Source organism: Pyxicephalus adspersus, chromosome 1 (genome assembly GCF_032062135.1).
Source record: "Pyxicephalus adspersus chromosome 1, UCB_Pads_2.0, whole genome shotgun sequence".
NCBI lineage: Eukaryota > Metazoa > Chordata > Amphibia > Anura > Pyxicephalidae > Pyxicephalus > Pyxicephalus adspersus.
This window is the reverse complement of record NC_092858.1, coordinates 103,654,503-103,660,502: the sequence shown is the minus strand read 5'-3', so window position 1 is coordinate 103,660,502 and position 6,000 is coordinate 103,654,503. Positions and strand designations below refer to the sequence as shown.

Genomic DNA, 6,000 nt, shown 5'->3' with positions numbered 1-6,000 from the left:
ATGACACCATCTCTTTTGTTAGTTTTAAACTGCAGAATGTGTTCTCTACACACAGCCGTCTGACTAATCAATGAAAGTAACATCAATCAATTGTATAAACAGAGTACATTAAAGCAGAATTCCAGTCTGCAGCAGTCTATATTTTTTTTTTTACTTCCACTAGTTGCTAAGGTGTTGAAAGTGTTTGTCCAGAACACAATACTTGGTATATACCATATTCTGAGTTCTTCTAACATAGTTATTTTACTTCCATTCACCTTACTGATTCTGTAAAACTGTAAGTACAGTACACATTATAAACTAAAACAGAAAAGTGACACAAAGTTCTACTTACTGGGAACAAACACTGCTATTACACACGGACAGTGACAGATTTGAAAGCACTGTGTTAGCTGAGTCCTAGAATGCAATGTACAGAGCAGGCAGGCTCCGCAAGAACTTTCTCATCCAAATGCACGTTGATCATATCAGCAGTGGCTAATGCCCTCTTAAGTCTAAAGAAGGGGATTAACCATTCTATATGTATTTTTTTTAAAATCTGGATGTCTGGTAAATGAGCTTTCTGCAGTGCTCTTGAAATTTAAAGGCAGACAGTAAAGCGAGGAGGATGAGAAGAAATTCCAAAGAACACCAAAGGCTGATTGAATAGAAACAGGTGAAGTTAGAACTGTGCCTTAAGGATACAGAACAGTAAGTGACAACAACTGAGACATACAATACTAAAAATATGCAAAAGCGCCCACCTTTCCTTAAAAAACAAAACAAAAAAAAACTGGTAAATAAAAACTTGATATATCTTGATATGTAGACCCCATCAATAAATTTACTGCACAACAAAAGAAACTAACCAATATTTGAGCTAAATGCAATGGTAAATCTAATCTGCTTTAGAAAAGTATGCCTGCAATTTTCCCGCAAATCTGTTTATTGCAGATTTGTCTCTTTTTTGTCGCTTGGTAACCTGTAAGCACATAGGGATTGAGAAACCATTTAGAAAACTTGGCTTACAGGAGTTTATTCTTGTGTTTTCAGCTTGATGCATTGTTTGTAGACTTTATGTGCCTTGCCCTATTTTACAACAAAGAAGTATTCATAAGAGGCAGACTAAACTAATACACAAGAATGAAGATATATATTTATCACTAACTAACTTTTAGTGAAGACTGCTGCAGCAAACCAGGATGGCTGAGGCTTGGTTTAGCACAGCCCATGGTCTGGTTGGGGGTTTCTGGCCTTAAGTCTTCATATACACCTCAAATGATTCTCATCTGATTATAGCCTTAGGGCTGATAGTGGACGAGAATCTGTGTGTACAGTGCTCGTCAACCGGACGACCATCCTGGCAGATCGACGGATGAGGAACAATCGTAATTAAAGTGAAGGGGGGCGGGGAGCACAGCGGGGTGCCCCTCCATCATTCTCCCCCTCCCCTCTTCATGGAGTAGTACGGCGCTGTATGTACAGCGCTCGTTAATGCATCGTGCAGTCTTTTGTCGTTGGAAAGGATCATGGAAGATACAACAATTATTTCATGTGTGTACCCAGCCTAACTATAGAAGCTTGACGGTCAGCATGACAGTCAGAATGCTATCCGTATTTATGAGAAGAGCATTGCAAGGGTTAGCATACATGTATCCTTCCTGACCAATTTCTGATCAGCTGTCAAACAATTTTGCAATCCTTTCATTGAAAATAAATCATTTAGGCCATTTGACAGGAACTGGGTTTTCCTGTTGCTATTGTCAAAATGACCAGACAATTAAAAATGAAACGGAAATTCACCACCATAGTGCCAGTCCTGAGTCATTTTCAATTGTTTTCCAGCCTAATATTCATAATTTGGTCAATACCTTAAATAATTGTGCGTGGTAGACTGCTGTGGACCATTCAATTGCACTCTTTATTAAAGGCTGTTGGAAAGCTTCCAAAATTGGCACAAAATCACCAAGTGTATGGCCAGCATTATGCATTCAAATACTGTCAAACAAAAGGCTTTTGTTTTTAAAATTAGCGCAGGAAACAAATAGAAAATAACATACTGGCCTTTTATTGCTGTGTTAGGTCAACCCACTAGGAACAAGTTAAACAAGGAAACAAAATCAGGGTTACATTTTTATTATTAGAAGTTCAGTGACACAAAGAAGCAGAAATCTGAAGAAAGGACATCTTGTGCAGGTCAAATGAAAAGCTCTGCAGTTCGAAAGAATAAAGCTAAACAGTTGGGAGCTAAACATGACAAACAAGAAATTGCACAATGTACTCTGATTAACACAAAGGCACCAAAGAGAGTTAAAACCACAGCCATGGAAAAATGAAACTCATAAAGCAAGTTAATAAAGACGCATATGAATAATGGTTTTTTGTGTTATATCTACTTGAAGATCAGATTTCTTTTGCCACTTGTTGCCAAAAATAAATTGTTGGCTGTTCCTGTTATATAAAAGTGAGGGAGTGTAAATATACTAAAGAGAAAACTCTCAAAATACAAAAATATCTTACAATAAAGGGGCATTTAAAAAGTAAAAAAGCCAAAAAGGATTGCTAAGTTTTAATTTATTACATTTTTGTGTCTGGGCTTAGATACTTTTAGGTGTAGCTATTTCCATTGTTATAATGGACAGGTAATGATAACCGTATTAAATCATCTAAAAAAAATACAGATTTTGGGGAGACATTAGGAGGTATTAGGCCACTAGGGGGTGCTACGGCTTGCACAGAAGTAGTGTGAGCCTCGAGAAGGGCCAAGACACAGAGTTTAAGCAGTAACCAGGTCTTCCCCAGAGTGTCTAGTGGTGAGAATGTTGCGCTGCTGGTTACTGCCAGGTTACGGTCCTCTGGCACACCAGGGTGGGCAGGATGATACATGATACCAAATCACTAAGCAGAAGAATTGTCAAGGAAGGCCAGGTTTGAGGCAGCAAGCAAGAGAGGTCAAGTCACAAGCCAGGGGTCGAATAGGGATCCAGGAAAAAGACATCGGTGACACAAGAATGCAGGAGACACTGGAAGCAACAGGAGACACAAGTGACACAGGAATGTCCACAGACAAAGAGGAACACTGGAACAGCACAAGGAAATTAGATGGGAATCAAGAGACTAAGCCAAAAGGAGTTAACACAGGAGCTGGACAGGGGAAGCACTGAATTAGCCAACAGGTGTATAGGAATGGCTCAGCAGAGCTAGGGGGCTTAGCACTAGTGGAGACACGTTACATGAACGTGCAGTGCTTTGTCTGGCCAAGGATGATTAGGAGGCCATTTCCTGTTTGGCCGGCGGGATGGGCAAAACTGATTAAACTTGGAAAAGACAGTCACAAATCTATACTTGCACTTGTGTTATCCATTGGCAGTTTATTTCTTGTATCTTTCTCACACAGCTTCCCTAAATGATTTTTGTATCATGGATTTTATTGTTACATCAGAGCTGTTTTCCGGCCCATAATAGCTATCCAGTTCTTTGTTTGCCAGCAAAACCGTTATCTGTTGCCAGCTTCGGCACAGATCATCAGACACAGCATGGCTATGTGGAGCACGATGCTGGAAGCCGACAGGCATTTATTTATGTTTAACTGATCCCATCTGTTGTCTGCATTAGAAAGAACTTGTGGGAGAAGAATACTATGAGCAGTAGTCATTTACAGACCTTCAGTTTATCACCATCAGCGGCAATTTAAAATTAAGCTACCCAGTGTAGTGGCTTTTAGAGGAATTCTGAGAACATGTTAGCTGCCACTAATGAGTGGGTCATTATTATGTTTTGCCGGTCTTAAAAAATAAATATATATATATATATATATATATATATATATATTTTTTTTTTTTTTGTTATTACAAAAACTATTATGTTTATTCTGCTTTGTCAGAAGTCTTATGAACAGTTTAAAATAGGACTAAATGCGGCTCCTTTTCTCTCTTTTTATAAGTCATTGTTAAACTGATGATCCAAGAAAATACAATACACATCATTCTCACATTCCAACTAGAGAAACACATGTTAATAGGTGGTTCATTTACCATTTACTCTTTCAATAAACCATGTGGTGTGGCGAAAACAGGTGTATAATTTTGTCTTGTTGGCTGTGTTAAGTGTAGCAATAAAGCTCTCCTAAGTTTCAAAGAAAATTTGAGTTTTGGCTTCTTTGTGTAAGGCAGCTTCTGTCCATTCCATTTTAAATAACCCTTGTAATTTAGCTAGAAAGAGACACATCGTTGGAGGGGTGGGGTGCAATCAACAATATAGAATGGTTTTCTTAGCTACTGCTGAAAGTAATAGTGCCAAGTGTCTTGCTCCCTTGGCAAACTGGACACTCGTTACCTCCACCAACCCAAAAACTACCCATTCAGGAGTGAAGTACATAACTCAGCAAGTTCTTATGAATATAGTTACCAACTGATTCCAAAAACGCTTAAAACCTGGCCATTCCCATAAGTTGTGGTAAAGAGTTGCCGCAAGGGCTCCACACTTAAAGCATGTATTCCCATCCGAGAGTCCCATTTAATGGCCTCTCTGAGGGGAAATATAGTTTTTATGAAAAAAATTTCTGGCCCGCTGGTACAGCCTTCCATGATACCTAGTAAATCTGTAAATTTTTTGTAATAGGTAAATTAGGGAAGTGCTTCTGCTTTCGCCATTCTCACCTTAGCAGTAGAGTAGTCCAAGTCAGTTCTTAGAAAATCATATAGTTTGGGGATAGCTTTGGAAGAAGTAGGGGGAGTCAGTAGCATATTGTCCAGGTGATTATGCCAGTCTTGTGGAGCCAACACTCTGTCTATCCTTAAGGCATGCACCCTTACTTGAATCAGCAAAAAAATACTCTAATAACATTGCCCATATCACGGCCAAAAAAAAAAAATCGGCCATAAAAAGGAATCTCATCTTAAATTCTAGAAAGGGGTAAGCCTTATGGCTTTTTGGATCAGTTAGCATTGGAACAGAGGTGAGACCCTTGTTAGCTTAATAATGAACAATGGATAGGAAAACCCAGAAGTAAATTCACCATTGCCTGACAGTGGAAGATACGGGGAAGTGTGAGCATTAAGAGATTCTAATTTTCGCAAAAGACGCCACAGTTGCCATTGAGAAAATAATAAAGGGTTATTTTGGATCTCCTCGGGCAATAGGGTGATACAATATTTTAGAAATTTTATGTAAAGGGGTGTCAAAGGTTAGAAAAAAATCAATTCGAGAGAAGGTTTTGTGTACTTTAGTCCAACAGGAAAATTCCTTTTGCGTTAGATAACTTGTTCTCAAGGGATCTAAGAGTGACGGTGACCCCAATAAATTATGTAAAACCTGCTAACAGAAGGATGACTGCGCTTCCGATCTATCTATACAAGGATCAGGTGTGATATTTAAGTCCCCTGCAATGATTAAATTAGGGTAATCCCCTGATAAAAGTAGTTCTGAAATTTGTGAGAAAAAATGGGCCCTGGGACCATTGGATGCATAAATATTAGGAAGTGAGTAGATGGTACCCTGAATAACCACCTTCACCAACAGATAAGAGAAAATGTGCAAAACTTCAAAATGAAACACAGATTGCAAAGGAAAGTAAGGCAAACACCCCAAAATTTTTCAAACATAATAATAGCAAAAAGATCAGATCCCAGCATGTAGTCCCCTTAAAGGATGTCTGTCGCTGTGTTGGTAACTGAGGATAAGGACAAGGCAGATTTACTAAACACTTTTTTTTTTTTTTTTTTAGCTCTGTGTACACGTAGGAAAATGGCAGTGCTCAAGATTACATCCATGTGTCCTCAAAAGAGCTGAGCTCCGCTATTTTAAAGCCATGATTTCTAATTTTTAGAGACTCTTTAGTCACTGGCAAGGTACCGATGAATTGGCGTAAGGCCATTGTGGTTCCTATCTTCAAAAAGGGAGCAAAGTCATTACCAGTAACTACAGACCAGTTAGTTTAACTTACATAGTTGGAAAGGTCTTAGAGAGTTTGATAAAGAACCACATAGAAGAGTTTCTGCTAGAAAAGAATATTATAAGTGA

At 38.6% G+C, this 6,000-nt stretch overlaps 1 protein-coding gene across 3 annotated transcripts in view; it reads left to right on the top strand.

Annotated features, from left to right (window-relative positions):
* The window catches only part of CUEDC1 (CUE domain containing 1), a 69,140-nt gene that overhangs the window by 25,575 nt on the left and 37,565 nt on the right, over positions 1-6,000 (top strand). The gene's annotated exons all lie outside the window — the stretch shown is intronic.